We start from the raw sequence: 16,913 nt of genomic DNA, 5'->3' as shown, positions 1-16,913 counted from the left end.
AGAAAAGGGAAACATCATTAGATGATGAGGAAGTGCTATGGTAAGATAAAGAGAGTTTTCTCAAATCTCTTTCATTTGGGGTGGGGGGGGGTAGACCTAAGTTCTAGATTCTTTTACCTGCAGATGCCTTAAGGGCAGCAACTCTAACTTGACTGTAGTGTCCTCAGAACCCAACCCCCTGCCTCATACGTACAGGCTGCTCAGTAGATGTGTGTTGAATATTTTGCTGAGCGAATCTCCCAGTCATCCATGTAAACACATGTACAGGAATTTTCATTTTCTTTTTTTTTTTTTTTAATTTTTTTTTTTCAACGTTTATTTATTTTTGGGACAGAGAGAGACAGAGCATGAACGGGCTAGGGGCAGAGAGAGAGGGAGACACAGAATCAGAAACAGGCTCCAGGCTCTGAGCCATCAGCCCAGAGCCCGACGCGGGGCTCGAACTCACGGACCGCGAGATCGTGACCTGGCTGAAGTCGGACGCTCAACCGACTGCGCCACCCAGGCGCCCCGGAATTTTCATTTTCTATTCCGTAGTCCCTTAAAGGACTCATATGCCCTTGCTGTTATACTGGTAAGAGAGAAAGCTTATGTTCACTCCAAACAAGCCATTTCCATATTCTTATTCCATCTGAATTTTCTTTCCTATTATGTAGGAAATAATCTGTTTTCTTGACTTTGTGTCATAATACAACCCCCAGGCTCAACTTTGGCTCTTTTACAGAATGTTCTATACAAAGGAAATGGCATTCATTTCTTCATCTATATGTTCTCTCATTTGGGTGACTGCCTTCATTGTATGTTGAATGCTTATTCTGTGCTAGTCATTGTGACAGGCACCAGGAATGCTGTAATGACCAAGCCACAAAATCCAAGTTTGCAAAGAGTTCAGAGCACAACTGAGTGATTAAAAAAAATAATAAAAACAGACAACATGGTAAGATAGTGTTATAATTAAGAGAAGGTACCACGAGGAATGTTAACATTGTATACCTTAGGGAGATGGAAAATGTTGGTTGGGGGTATTAACTTTTATTTACACATCTTGTGAGAATTTATCTAATTAAAATAAAAATTTTATTTTTAATTTTTTTAAGTTTATTTATTTTGAGAGAGAGAGCGCAAGTGAGCATGAGTGGGGCGGGGGAGAGAATCCCAGGCACGTTGTCAGCGTGGAGCCTGACACGACCTGAACCAAAGTCAAGAGTCAAACACTTAACTGGCTGAGCTACCCAGGCACCCCAAAATAGAATTTTAAAATAATGTGATGAACAATGTATATTAGCATGTTCCATTATTTAAAATAATGCACATATATGCTGTTTTCCACATGCTCAAGAAGTACTTTGAAAACTAGGGGTAGAAACAGATATGGGACAGAGGGAGATTTTTCATTTTTAAGTTCTTTGAACTCTTTTCCATGTGCATGTACAATCTGAATTTTAAAGTGACTTTTTTTTCATACTATGGATGTTGTTTTATTACCTTGTTCAGTTTGTAATATACATCTTTCCATGTCAATCTTCTAATTTTATTGGCTGCCTACTATTCATTCATATGCCGATACCAAAATTCATTTAATCCATCACCTAATGTTGAACATCAGAGTTGCTTCCAATGTTTTTCCATTGTAAAAAAGGTTGAAATAAACACCTTATCATACATTACATTAAAGTGACTTTTTAAATGTGGAATTCAACAAAAAGAAAAAGAAAAAGTAGTAACAAGTTAAAGTCAAGGCTGCCAACACCATAATGACAAACCAAGGGTAGGCTATAAATACAATTATTAGCTTTCTAGTGATCAGCTTGAAAGGGGAAGATTATAGTGTCCAGGAGATAAAAGCAGACTAATTTGCTAAGGAAGTTTACCTATTCTCATTACTAAGAAACAACAGAAATTTTTTGCAGGAGCCTTCACAAAGAAGATACTGTATGACACAGAATATCCTGATACTATTCTCATAATCTTCACAATGACAGGTTTTACAAGATTCTTCTCATAATGTTCCCCATCAGAAGGTGGTAACAACATACCACATGTAATTCACAAAAACATATCTGAAGGGGGCCAGTTCAACCTAAAGGCCTGGGACCCCCTGGTTGATAGCTTGGCTCTGAGACTAGATGGCTGCATTCAAATGATGACCCCAACACAGACTTTATATAAGAATGTGATCAAATAACTCAACTTTTCTGTGCCTCAGTTTCCTTATCTGCCCATAGGATTTTGTGAGAAATAAATGAATACGTACAAAAACTTTAGCACCGTGCCAGACAAAGAGGTAAACACTCAATCTGGGCAGCTATTTGCACCATCATCCTCGAATATGCTCTCACCTAAGCTCTCAGCAAGGACTGTGGTCCTCGCCAGAAGTGCAGACTCCTATGCCTCAGCCAAGAATTCCCTCTTCCGTGCGGGATCAGGAGCCTAGCACAGAACAGAGGCCAGAGGGGATGACTTACCCTCTAATGTGAATAAGGGAGCAAGAGGAAACAATGCCAGGTCATTCCTTAGAAGATGTGATGACTATGTTCCACCACACTAAGATGAAGGCAATAGAGGCCTCAAAGTTCTACTATGTGGGACAGCTCAAATCTATCTCCATGGGATCCCCTCTGGGACCCTAAAACAGATAACTTGTCGCACAGAATTGTGTGTATTTTGTTTGTACTGTCATTTATATTGAGTGCAAACCATGGACTAGGCGCTGCTCACTTCATTCTTACAAGAAAACACTTAAGGTAGGCTAGTTAATCTAATGTTATAGAAAATGAAACTGAGGCACAGAGAAGAAACTTGTATCATATCAGACATCCAAGTAAATGGTTAGCGCCAAGACTCCAGTCCAGCCAAATGGCTCAGACCACTCCCAAGTGTGGCACTGTATCATACCATGTACTACATTGATCAGTTCAAAGTTCCCAAGTGTCCAATGCAAAATGATAAAGGCTTAGTACAGAATAGCCTAACAAGATTTAGGCCCCTTCTAGATAAGAAAGCATTAATGTCCACATCTTTGGTTTGCAGGGCTGACGGTGATGGGGTGACAAAGGGAGGGCTTATATTCAATTACTAATCACCTCACGTCAAGATGAAGAGGCATCAGAAAATGACTCCTTAGAACTGTTCAATTCTAAAGGAATTTATTCCAATTTAGAATTCTTCTAAAAGAAGAACATTTTTCTTGGTTCTGCCTCTTGTGACATACTATGGTGTAAGCTCTAGATAAGAGCAAAAAACAGGGTCTGTGTTCTGTTATGCAGCTTGGTCCATAGCAAATCTCTATGCTCAGCCTCCCCTCAGAACTTCTTTGGGACTTCTTCAAAAGGGGCTAAAACACCTAGCAAGGGTCTGGGGGATACACAGTGTCAAAGTCTATCGGTCCTTTGTATAGCTTGGTCTGAGTAACCCACATCTGTAATTTGTCAGGTAAGCAGACTGTGTAACATTTGGATGTAACGTACAATATGCTAAAAGGAGAGCATCCACAATTTGAAGGGAATAGAAATGAATTGCCTTCACAAACACATGCTAAGCCAGATGTGCTGATCTCTCCTATCAGATTTAAAGTAAATCCCTTGAGGGGCACCTGGGTGGCTCAGTCGGTTGAGCATCTGACTTCAGCTCAGGTCATAATCTCACAGTTCGTGAGTTCAAGCCCCGTGTTGGGCTCTGTGCTGACAGCTCAGAGCCTGGATCCTGCTTCTGATTCTGTGCCTCCCTCTCTCTCTGCCCCTCCCCCACTCATGCTGTCTCTCTGTGTCTCAAAAATAAAGATAAACATTAAAAAATTAAAAAAAAATAAAGTAAATTCCTTGGAAACAGAGATGGTATTCTTTTTATCTCTATATACCTAGTACCAGTACAGTGTCTGGAATATAGCAAGTCTTCGATCACTGTTTATTAATCCTAATGGACTAAAGATATCCTGATGTTTCTCTAGATTGGGGAGTGGAGCTGGGGAAATCACATATTCTCACCCCATATTTCCTATGTTCCAGCTCAAAGAGGAGCATTTTTATTTCCCAAGCAAATATAAAAGTGGCTACAATAATATTCTGAGAGACTAAAAAGGCACTGTTACTTTAAAACAAACTCTAGGCCAGAGGCAAGTCCCACATACATTCTTTGGTTAGTTTTCCAACAATGGGAACTATCAATTGTTTTGAAATTCTCCCTACGATTAAAAAAAAAATAAAGGACAAAACCCAGCGAAGAACACTTTTAATTGTGATAATTTATGTCATGGGCTTTTGCAACATCAGAGAAACTCCGAGTAGGGGAAATAGCTATGGCAGCATGGATTTTTTTTTGGCAAAACCTTGAAACCTCATCCAACAGATGGTCCTCCCAAAGACATCAGCCATCTGATGAGTCACTACCTCCCACACAACTAGTTTTAAAAGAATGGTAACCAAGAGAATACACAGTATCTCCCATATGTTCACTGACCAAGTTGGAAAACCCTACTATTAAGGATCCATTCCTTAAGCATAAGGAATCTTATCTTAAACTATCTACTTAGTTTAAAAAAAAAGTCAATTGTCCTAGGAAGATTAATACAAACTATTATCAGCCACCAATACAGGGGTATCAGAGCCTTCCTAAGGACAGTTGAAAGCAAGGCTCTTGAGGAATTAAAAAAAAAGTTTCAGTGGAACATTTAGGAAAGAAGTAGGTGCTTAGTGGCAGAGTGATCAAACATTCTGCCACACTATTTTATAAACTATCAAAATGTCTTTAAAATTCCAACATACTGACATTCAAATTGTATCTCCTAGAATACTTTGTTCTTAGGAAAAGTATATACATATACTTTATATAATATATATTATATATACATTATACATTTTAAATAATACATGTATTATATGTACATTACACATTTTTTGGGGGGGGTCAACTGCAGTGTACCTATTTTTGGTTAGAAAAGCAAAACTGAAAACCAAAAATGTTTTCAATGTTCCAAGGAGGCTAGGTATATGGTCAATACTCAGGAAAACATACACACACACACACACACACACACACACACACACACAAGGGTGCTGAAAAGGGAGGTCAGATGACTTTAAAAGCAAATGGCTTATATAATCAATCAGTCCTGCTAACAATTCATGAAAACATTCATAAGACAATTCCCTTCTTTTCTCATTGGTTTCCCCTTTGTCCTCTATTTCATGTTTACCGGTTTGCTCTTTTGAACAGATCAGACATACCACACATACTCTTTTGGTACTTCAACATGAGTTACTGAAGTGATGAGATGAGAAGGTATTATCAAAATTTGCTTCTCCATTAGCATAAACACTAGTTTATTATACAGCTTGCCCACTGTGGTGAAGTTCAGAACAGCTTCTCTAGGGAAATTAGCAACTAGTCCATGCCTCTGCTAATGACCTGACATTTCCATTTAGAAAGTGCATTCAGTTTTCACAAGGAATCAAGCATAAATTGAGTTGTAGTGAAAACTGTATAATGAGAATACTTCTAAATTCTCCTTCAATTATCTTAATGTATGAAATATAAATAGTACACAGATTTTTCTAGGCGTTCTGTGACAAGCCACACAGCATATATAAGCAAGTACTGTCACCTATTCAGCAACAGGTAAAACAAGTGGACAGGTGAAATAGTTGTACAGCTTAGAAGGAACTCTTGGAACTCTAGAAGATCTTCTTGGAATTCTGCCTCTTCAGTCTTATTTTTTTCAATGTAGACTCTATGTACTTTTGATTTTTTTTCATTCTAAATCTTATCAATTCTGAAAACTTAATGTTTGTCCATGCTGAGACAGGTTTTTTTTTAATGTATACATAAGCAAAGCTCTAGATCTTTAACCTGCTACAAAAAGAAAGATACAAAGCCAGAGGGGTGAAGGGTCTATCAGGAAAACACACACTGTGTAGGTAGAACATGCTATACAGAATCCCAAACCCAGGCATCTGAGCATTTTCTTTGTTGGAAACTTCTAAACGTGCATTTATCACTCTAAAACTTGCACATATTTCTCACCCTGTACACAAGTCAATTCAGTATGAGTACTATCATCATCTTTGGATCAATGACTACTTTGGAATAAGTGGCTGCCACCATCAAGGCAGAATCTCTCTTTCTAACATTCTAGGATATATTTAGAAGGAAAGGTTTATCCACCTTGATTAGACTAAAACGCAACAAGAAGCCCATAAGTAAATATGGTACTTTCCTCATAGAAGCCAAAATGCACACTGCCTTAATTATTAAGGGTGCGTGGCTGCAGTTTAGCAGCATGTTAACTCCCAATTTAGGATATAACAGGCTTAGGTTAAAACTCTTGTTGTGCCCAGAATGTGTGAAGAAAGAACTACAGTCACATCAACCTCCCTGGTCTTCAGACACTTCATCTACCACAGAGTTCTTGAGATGATCATTAAGAAAAAATAGTCTGTGCTTTGTGAAAGTAAATGTGCTCTATAAAAGCTTATGTTAAGCACTAGGATCACTGCTGATCTTCAATTAATAAAAACTGAAATGTCATGACATAAAATATGCTTCTACACAAAATTCTACCATTAACTGATGGCCAGAGCATACTTAGAGCTGGCTTTGCACTGGTGTGGCCACTAGGATTCATCCATATGCCTCTACATGTCTTGCCTTGTAAGTTATGGCATATGTTTTGAAAATGTACAGCTCACAGACCATTACAATCACCTATAACCTTGACTCTGGCAACCCTTTATTCCAATGACTAAAACCAAAATCCAATTAAATCATTTTTTAACATTCTATATGGTATTACCATATCAAATTATAATTTCTTTCCTTAGGCTCTGACGTCTTTTGATTCCTGAGATGCATGAAGAATCTGAGTTTATTAGTTTAAGTGCTTAATAATTTAAAACCAAAAGTTTTCAACTCTAAAATTCATTAGGAAGGTACATTGAGGGAGACTCATTATAGAATGGCTGATAATGAGAATCATCTCATCCCAGTATCCTTTCTTTCCAATATTAACATGGTGCCGAAAGAGACGATCTAACAACCACTTCCAAGCAGACAATATTCTAACTATTTATTAACGAGAAATATTTTCCATGTCTCAGAGCATATTGCTAAGATAGGGATTTGTAAGTTCCAATTCACTTATTGGTTTTGGCAGAATTTTACTGTACAGAAGTTAGCTTTGCTGGCAAAAGATACCAGGTCTTTGCTGCAGTAGTCCACAGAAGAGATATCCTAGATTGGTGATAAAACTAGGGAAGCCAAATAAGTGAGGAAGATTTTAAAATAGTCACGTAAAGTTGATAAACCTAAAGATGTAAAGTAATTGAAAACGATAACTCACGAACATTTAAGATAATTAAACTAGTATATCATACCACAAAAGGTCCTCAGGCCACATAGTTTTAAGACAAGGTTCTTAAATATTCTCTTTTAAAGGAGAACTATAATCCTTCTTCTTTGTATTGCAGGAAAAAAATATTCCACCTGCACATGAATGGCCTTGTTTTATGAATAGTTCCCTGATGCATTCAAGATGGCTGTTATCTGTGTCAGATCCGTCTAGTTGAAAATGTATCCCATTGATAAAGTGGAGCAGCCATTGGAAATGGTAGCTGTGGTGAGGCCACTGGGGTGCATCCTAGGGTTTAAATCTCTTTAGGATTTCACTTGAAAAATAGTCATTTACAAACAACATTTAGTATATTCCATTTTTTTCTGAGGGACTCACAAATCTTTATTTTCTTTAATTCTAATAAAAATACTGTTAACATTCTCATAGTTACCTTACTTTCAACAACCTGATAATGCTTTTCCACAGCTACCTTTAGAGAAGCCAGACTTCATATCCATATAATTCACTCCACATATCTAAATATACAACACATATAAAGGCTGACAGTTGGACAAAAATGCTTACAGATATTGTTGATAGATATCGGGTGGAAAAGAGAACACAGTTACCTGGCTGCAGAATTAAAATGGGCATCCTAGTTATGTTTCCAATATGACCATTCATTTACTCTCACAAGGAATGAAACTGAATGAATGTAAAAGAGTGTGTGTCTGCGTGTTTGTGAGACAGAACAACAAGGAGGGTGTGATTCCTTTAAGACAGATGCAAGAGGTTCCCTATGTGCCTAAGTTGGGGGGGGATTAGTAGAATGAGGGAAGAGCCGCATTTCCCAGGATATTTTTGCTGTTGCTTATGTAATAAATCGTCTTTTGTTATTTTACTTATTTATTTGTTTGGTAATCTTACCTATCATTTTACCTGTTTGTAAACATTCAGATCTATTTAAACTTGAAATACAACTAATATAAGGATGGCTAAAAAAACAATTAGCAATTCATTATTTTTTTCCTTGCTTTAATATCTCAATCTGTTCATTTAGCAGGTAAGGACTTAGGACTTAAAGACAATGTCACAATTTTTTAATGTTTATTCATTTTTGAGAGAGAGAGACAGACAGAGCATGAGTGGGGGGGAGGGGGTAGACAGAGAGGGAGATAGAATCCAAAGCAGACTCCAGGCTCTGAGCTGTCAGCACAGAGCCCGATGCAGGGCTCAAACCCATGGACTGCGAGATCATGACCTGGGCTGAAGTCGGACACTTAACCAACTGAACCACCCAGGTGCCCCTGTATTTTGTAGTTTATTAAACATGTTTGCGTTTCCATTGAAAATAAAGGATCCAAGCTCAGGTAATGGCTACATGACCTAATTCCTATATTCAAGCAATAAATTAGTAACTAAACTAACAGCTCTTGAAATTAAATTTATTATTCATAAACTTGCTCCTAATCATTAGATGGGTATTCCATTTTTAGAGACAACATTTTGATTATCAACCTGAACAGAGGCAAAAATCCAGAGGTCAGCTGGCAGCAGAGTGAAGATTTTCATATTAATGAAGCTTCTGGCCACAGATCAACTGGTGACACTAATGACTGGTTTCCTTGAACCAAGTTTTCTTATCTGATTAGTATCGTCACTGCCTGTCAGCAAATGTGATTGCAATTTACAGTCACTTACAACCACTTTTTAAACAGGTCTTTCACAAGGTCTAATCATAGAAGCGTTGTTGTGAAGCAACAGAAAAACAAAATGAGATAATGTATGAAAAGGAGACTTGGAACCAATGACATACCACACAAAAATGCTTCACAAGCTAATAAACTATCAATCCCTAAAGGAGCAGAGCTTTGTCTTATGGACTGCCTGATAACTGGGATATCAATTCTTTCAGAAGACACATATTTAGAAACAGGACCAGGGCTTTGATATGTTAGACCAAATTCAGGATGAAGTCACTTTAAAAACCCTAAGCAGGGGTGTCTGGATGGCTCATTCGGTTAAGTGGCCAGCTTCGGTTCAGGTCATGATCTCACGGGTTTGTGAGTTCGAGCCCCACGTTGAGCTCTGGCCTGACAGCTCAGAGCCTGGAGCCTGTATTGGATTCTGTGTCTCCCTCTCTGTCCCTCCCCCACTTACATGTGTTCTCTCCCTCTCTCAAAAATAAACATTAAATAAATACCCTAAGCAAATTATTTCTTTCTTTCTTCTTCCTTTTAATCCACAGAACTAATTTACTGTTGTTCCAAAGATGATGGAGGAGATAGTTAACATGACTATGAATGGCCACTGTGAAAGAGAAACATATCATCTGGCCCTCACAGATTATCCTTAAGAGGAGGAAGGGAAAGTGCTTCCCTTAATAAGACACGACATCCTCCTTGAAAATGGAGCTGGGGGGCACCTGGCTGGCTCAGTCAGGTAAACCTCTGACGCTTGCGTTCATCTCAGGTCATGGTCCCAGGGTTGTGGGATCAAGCCCTGTGTCTGGCTCTGCACTGAGTGTGGAGCCTCCTCAAGATATTCTCTCTCTCTCTCTCTCTCTCTCTCTCTCTCTCTCTCTCTCTCTGTCTCTCTCTCCCCTTCTGCCCTCCCCAGCTCATGCTCACATGCTCGCTCTCTCTCAAATAATAAATAAATAAATAAATAAATAAATAAATAAATAAATAAATAAATAAATAAATAAGAAAACAGAGCTGGAGGTGTTGTACAAAACCGCACCACTGCAACAGCCCTCCCTGTAAAGTATCACAAGTCTGACTTCTCTTTAATCATCTCAGCGTTGCTAAAGGTAAGGTAGTTTAGCGCGTCTAATCCTTGTCGCTTGAGAAAACCTACCACACAGATTACACATATGCCTCCCAAGAAGACATCCTCATCCTTTACAAACAAAAAAACTTCTCCCTAGTTATCCTTACTTTCCTTTCTCTAACCACCCAGGCTCCTCAAGCCCAGGCTCGCTCCCACCTACCCACACCACCCCTGCCCGATCCATAGGGCTTCCACAACCCCAAAAGCAGAGGGAAAGTATTTTTACCTATATTGTTCAGGAAGCATGAACATAAAAATGGCATATGAGGCAGTGAAAAATTGCTGATGCTTTTACAAGGGTGACCTTATTTGGTACCAGGAAAAACAAAAAATGCATATTCAAAATTGTACAGAAAGATTTTCGTGTTAACTGAAGGGCCACACTCACGCACCACATAACTGCCATCAGCACAGCCCTGGTAAGTAGACATTGGGCAAATCGTCGCTTAAAAATCATTGGAAGTCAGAGGAAGCAGATAAAAGCAACCAGATACTGCCTCTGGAATGGAATGAATAGATAAAGGGGGAAAAGACACTTTAAACTGCCCTAGGATCTCCCTGTGAATTAATGTGGTGTTGACTTAAGTGCAGAAGTTAGGCTATTTCGTTTAAGGATGGCACTGATAATTGCTGATAAAGCCAAGGAAATGCAAAGGAATTAACAATTGATGAGCAATTCTCCATGTTCAGAGCAGGAGGGAAGGCTGTAGAAATAAAGTAACCAGATCTGTCAATGATTTGACAGTTAACAGACAGACATGATAATAGAGTGGAGAGCACTTTTCCTTCTCTCTTACTGGGACTATTGGCCACTCCTTGGCATTTGTGACTCCTGTCCCTCCCTTCCTCTCATGAGATGCCAACTCCAAAACACCTACAGGAAAGAAAATGGAAAATCAAGGTATCTCTTATCCTACCAAAGTGGACAGATGTTTCTTTGGCCTTTATCATCTACTCCCCTAATGTCAGAATGAAACTTGGAGCAAGCAAACAACTACAGATAAGACATCAGTCAGTGGAACTGCAGCTCCTTTTTAAAGGTCAAAAAAAAAATGTTCACCTTACTATTTCTTTTTTTTTTTTTTTCCCTATTCTCTATTTTTGAAATTTGTTTCATTTCTCACACACCTTTCTTAACATAGCATAGCCATCAACCTCATGGGCAAATAAACAGCAGATCTGTTCAACAACTATTTATTGAGTAATTGCTTTCAGGGAACGACCTTGAGGCACTCACATTAAGGCTGGGGTAGTATGTAGGTAACCATGTGACAAGGACAGCAACTGAGCTCTTCAGCATCCACTAAGGGGTTACAGGGTGTAAATGGGCGGGGGAGGTAGAAACAGGATGGATAGCCCAGAGGGAGCCAAAGAATGGGAAGAGGCAGGGAAAGGAAAGAGCGCTGAATCAGCTTGAACAAAGACTTATGTGATCAGCAGGGGTTAGCCAGGTCAGGACGGGGTGATTATCGTTTCTGTCTACCACTGGCAAAATGACTTGCTACCAGGGGGGAAAAGCAGATCGCTCCCATTACAGAGTGAAATGTTCTACTTTCTAGTACAGTAAGTTAAAAGCTTTCATCTGTTGAAAAATGTAAAAATAGGATTTCTGGAAACCATATGCTTATATAATTTTAGTAGAAATCAAACACTTTAAAAATATTCTTACATTTTATCATTTCTCTCCCATCTTTCCTGCCATAAAATATCCATATTATGACATAATGTAATATCAGTGAAGAGGTTTGCTTTTCAGGATCTGACTGAACATCGAGATGGGCGATTTTTACTCAACGAGGACATTTAACAGCTACAAATGTGGGAGAATAATCACATGACCTGAGGCCGAATGCCAGCTCCACTGCTTAAAGTTACTTAACCTCTTTGAGATTGTTTCCTTTCTATTTTAAATAGGTAATAATACAAACCTCAGAGGGCAGGGAGAAAATCAATTAAACACCACAATACAGGATTGGGCACAGAATAGCACATGGCAGCAGGGTGAGGAAGTGTGTGGGTGCTATGGTTGAAATACCCTTCTTTCTCATTCCCTGAAAAGTCAGCTGTCTTCTCTTCTCTAAATATCATACAACTGAAATATATTTTAAAATTATTTGTATTATGTACGAAACATAACATTTTTGAAAAAGGAGTTTTTGTCTCCCCCTACCCCAAAAAAAGTATTCACTATCTTCACTGAAATGTGTATATCTCTTGAATTTTTTCCCCTTCCTGTTAAGTTAGTGACTCTAAATGGAAAACAAAGTTTTTTCTACCCCTATGGAAAACAGAACAACAAAAAATAGCTAGTAGCTACATTTTTTGCCAGGTAATAAGTAGTCATTTTGTTTATAAGTTTATTTTGAGAGAGAGTACATGTGCATAAGCAGGGGAGGGTTATAGAAAGAGGCCGGGAGGGAGGGAGAGAGAGGGGGAGAGAGAGAGAGAGAGGGCGAGAGAGAGCAGAGGAGGGGCAGAGAGAGAGAGAGGGAGAGAGAGAATCCCAAGCAGGCTCCGCGCTGCCAGCACAGAGCCCCACGTGGGGCTTGACCCCATGAACCATCAGACCATGACCTGAGCCGAAATCAAGAGTCGAATACTCAACTGACTGAGCCACCTGGGAGTCCCTCCCCTCTTCTCTAAGTAACTTTTAAATATACCCCCCCCCTCAAAATCTGCCTGTCTCCTCCTTTCTCTTTTTAAAAATTCAATATTACCTCTTCAGTACTGGGTAAGCTTTCATAACAAGCAGGAAATGCTTTACCTATTTGAAACTGACTTTCTGCCAACTTTTTTGGGCATCCCAACACAAAAATCCACAACTCATGTCAAGAGCTAGTTTTCACCAGCTTATGGACCAATGCCATGGATGACAGATAAATCAGGACTGCTTCAGTGGCCAACACAGCTCCCTGCCTCCAATTTTTATTGCTTCTAACTCACTCCTTATACTGCTCCAGCTCTAGTTCAGTTGTCTGTCACTATTCTTTTTACTAAACAGCAGCCAAATTCTTGACTGAGCAATCATGGCCTTCATCCATCTGCCCCATTTGTGTCTCCTCATCATCATGCCTGCTGTCTGCCCTCCTCTCCCGCCCCCAAAGAAAAACATGTACACACACACACACACACACACACACACACACACACACGCAAGTTCCAGCCTTACCACTGTCTATTCTTTCCCAACACTCTTCTTCCCTTCACCTTCGCCTTTGCTTTTCATCAGCTGAGGTTTCCTTCATCTTTCACCCTCAACAGCACATCTTTAGTTTGGCCCTCCCTGAGGAGGTTCTCCCTCCTCCTCTAATCTTAGAGTTCCACCTATACCACCATTACAGTACTTTTATCATGTGCTGCCTGATGCCAAATGTACTTGTGAGCAAGTCATAGCCTCTATTAACTTGCAAACTCTATAAGGATGAGGAATATGGGGCCTTCCAGAGAAAACCTTCTGATTCTATGCTATCGCAGTTCTGCATAAACATTTATTGCAAGAGCAGATGTGTTACCACCTGCAAATCATCTCCAGGTTCATATGAGAGGCAACACAAAGTGACTCCCACTTTAGATGTGTCAAATGGAATTTCTCCCTGGATATACTAGTGGATGCCTTCTGAGAGATCAAGAGAGCTGAGTAGCTTTTCATAATATGGTAGGCTGAATAATGGCTTCCAAAAATATCCAAGTCCTAACCCCTGAATTTTGTGAAAATGTCATTTTATATGGCAAAAGCAACTTGCAGATGTGTTATGGTAAACATCTTGGATTGGGGAAGTTATCCTGGTTCATCCAGATGGGCCCTAACAATAATCACAAATGGCCCAAATAAAAAGAGACAGAGGGAGATATGACACCAGAAGGGGAGAAAATGACCTGATGACAGATGCAGAGATGGGAGGGATGAGGTCTGAAGATGGAGAGGAAGGAGGGGCCACCAGCCAAGGAACACAGGCAGCTGACGGGGAGCTGAAGAGGCAAGGAAACAAATTCTCCCCTACAACCTCTTGAAGGAACTGGCTCTGTAGGAACCTTGACTTTAGCCCAGAGAAAATGACATCAGATTTCCAACCTCCAGAAGTGTAAAAGAATAAATCTGTGTTGTTTTCAGCCACTGTTTGTGGTAATTTGTTACAGCAGCCATGGAACACTAACACACATGTTCAGTGAGTTTTTAGCCTTTCTGGGCACCACACTGTCACACAGTTCTCCAAGTGAGGTTCCTGGACCAGCATCACCATCATCACAATAGGTATGTGGTGGAAATGCAGGCCTCATCGAAACCTACTGAATCAGAGTTCTGGGGGAACACTCAGCTATCCATGATTTAACAAGCTCTCTCGGTGATTCTGAGGTATGTTCAAGTCTGAGTACCACTGATGGAACATTTTCTCTTTGAACTTGGTAATTAACAGAATGTCATGCATTCTAAAAGGAGCAAATAATCTACTAGAACATCACTTCCTTGAAACAAATGCTATGACAACACAATGTGAAAAATGGCAAGGACATCCTAAACATACTGCAGTACAAATAACAAAAAAAGTCTTCAAATAACATGAGAGGCTACTACCAGTTCCTAAAGTCAATTTTATCTGTGCTTCAAGGTTTGAACCAGCAACAATCAGGTGTGACTGTTCACTGCATTCACTGGAGTTAACTGCCTATAAAATACTTTTCCTAGCAGGCAAAATAGATTTAAAAATTAATGGAACCACAAATCAGTACTTTTTCTAACAATGCCAATTCCTCTATTTTTCAGAGAGAGTCCATTTTGTACTTCTATCAATTTCTTGGCCTATAATTGCCACATTAAGCACATGAAGATAAAACCTTCGATGTTATATTCAGTGATTGCTTTTTAAACTCAAGTACATGTCAGGAGAAACTTAGAAAAGAAAAAGAGTAGCATTTCCAACATGGTATCTAAAAATGATCATTAGGCAAAATTTTTGCATAATATTACACAATACCTATTTTCTAGAAAGTCAGATTTCATACCACAAACATCTATTTATTAAATGAATTGAGAAATAAATGTCACATCTTAATAAGAGATGATCATAATAATCAACCAGTGTCAAAATCTAAACTCTATTTTTAATTTCTACCTCTCATCTAAAGGGCTAGGTAAGTTACATAAGTAATGTGTAGAACTGTGTTTTACTTTGTGGCATTATTTGGTAATCTGAATTTTGCCAGTATCTGCTGACCACATTCCATGCTTATCAACACTTCTTGCACTACACAGAAATCAACTAGGAGTCCATTCTCCGGAGTTAAAGGACTGGTTAACAAGGAGAAGTAAGTGGGAAACCATTTCCCTGCCTAGGATCTTGTAAATTAGGTCAACAGGACCCAAATCAAATAGTATCCACAGCATTTACTAATTTTGTTTCTACATGGCCCTGTTTTCATAATTCACATGAAATGCAGATAATTAGTAAAGCACCACTTTATAGCTTCAACCCCTAGTTCAAGGGAAAAAAACACTGAGATTAGGTTGTGAGAAGCCATAATTAGGAACAAAGTGAAAAAAAGAGCTACTTCTTAATTTATGCTTCACATGCCAATGATGCCTGCACACACTCTCACACACACACACACACACACACACACACACACAGCACTACAGTCTAGTTATTACCTCCACCCTTCATATTGGATAACCTGTGCCAAATATAATTTTTCTGCTTATGCTGAACACCATGTACCTTATTATGAAATTCTGTGTTATGATATTTTATCATTTACTTTCAACCTTCTAATCAAGGATCTGCTATGGACAGAAGCTCATATCCACAAAGGGAGAAGTTGATAACTCACAACAGGGCTATTGCCTAAGAGAACAAACCATGTTTACTTATGCTGTGGTTACTGAATGCCCCCTACTATCCAAGTCTCTATAGAGATAATTCTTAGAATATTACCAGTTAATGGCCTTGAGCAATAGGGGCCTTGACTTTAGAGGTTAATATTTCATTTAATTTTACTGCCAACCCTATGTACAATACTAATGGGAAAGAGGGTAACCACAAATGATAAAAATTCTCAGCTAATCTCTATGCTTGATTTTAGTCATTAATTTTTAAGGTCTTTCCCCAAAAAACTTTTAAACAAAATTATTACAGAATAGCCAAGTAGCATATTTTTAATTTCATTACTCAAGTTTTTTGGGCACTATCTAACTGTATTGTCAGCAGGATATCAAACACTATGGGGAAATACACCCATGATATGAAGCCCTGTCTTGAGCTGCTTATAGAATTGGATGGAAATAAATTTGAGATATAAGCACATAGATAAGATGCTTACTACTTAAGTATGGAATAATATTGTATGATAATAATAATGACAACTCCTACTGATCAAACACCTTCCATGGCTCAGGAATCAAGCTAGCTGCTTTACTACACACAATACAACCACAGGATGCACTAAAGTAGAGATTTAAAGGGCCCTAAGTTACAAGTTTTCCATCATGAGGGGGATCTGTGAAAAATCAGGGCTGAAGAATCATCTTTGGGTAAAGATGAGGAAGGTCATTCTAAGTAAACCCAGGAATAACAATGTACCTGGCCTGCTTATGACAAGAATATTTGGAGCAGTGGAAAAGGATAGAGACTGGGGGACAGTTTTTCCCTATATTTGTCTTTGTCAGAAGTGCTGATGATCACAGGAAAAGCCAGGGACCTTGTTCAGTGAAGTTTCTGTGGAAAGCTAGGGCAGAAGCCTCAAGAATAAATCAAGGGGGCAA

The 16,913-nt window shown here is 39.0% G+C and overlaps 1 protein-coding gene across 3 annotated transcripts in view; it reads right to left on the bottom strand.

Annotated features, from left to right (window-relative positions):
- The window catches only part of CERS6 (ceramide synthase 6), a 324,828-nt gene that overhangs the window by 114,954 nt on the left and 192,961 nt on the right, over nucleotides 1-16,913 (bottom strand). The gene's annotated exons all lie outside the window — the stretch shown is intronic.

This window comes from Felis catus, chromosome C1 (genome assembly GCF_018350175.1).
Source record: "Felis catus isolate Fca126 chromosome C1, F.catus_Fca126_mat1.0, whole genome shotgun sequence".
Lineage (NCBI taxonomy): Eukaryota > Metazoa > Chordata > Mammalia > Carnivora > Felidae > Felis > Felis catus.
Note: the sequence above shows the minus strand (reverse complement) of the source record. Positions and strands in the feature narration are given on the sequence as shown.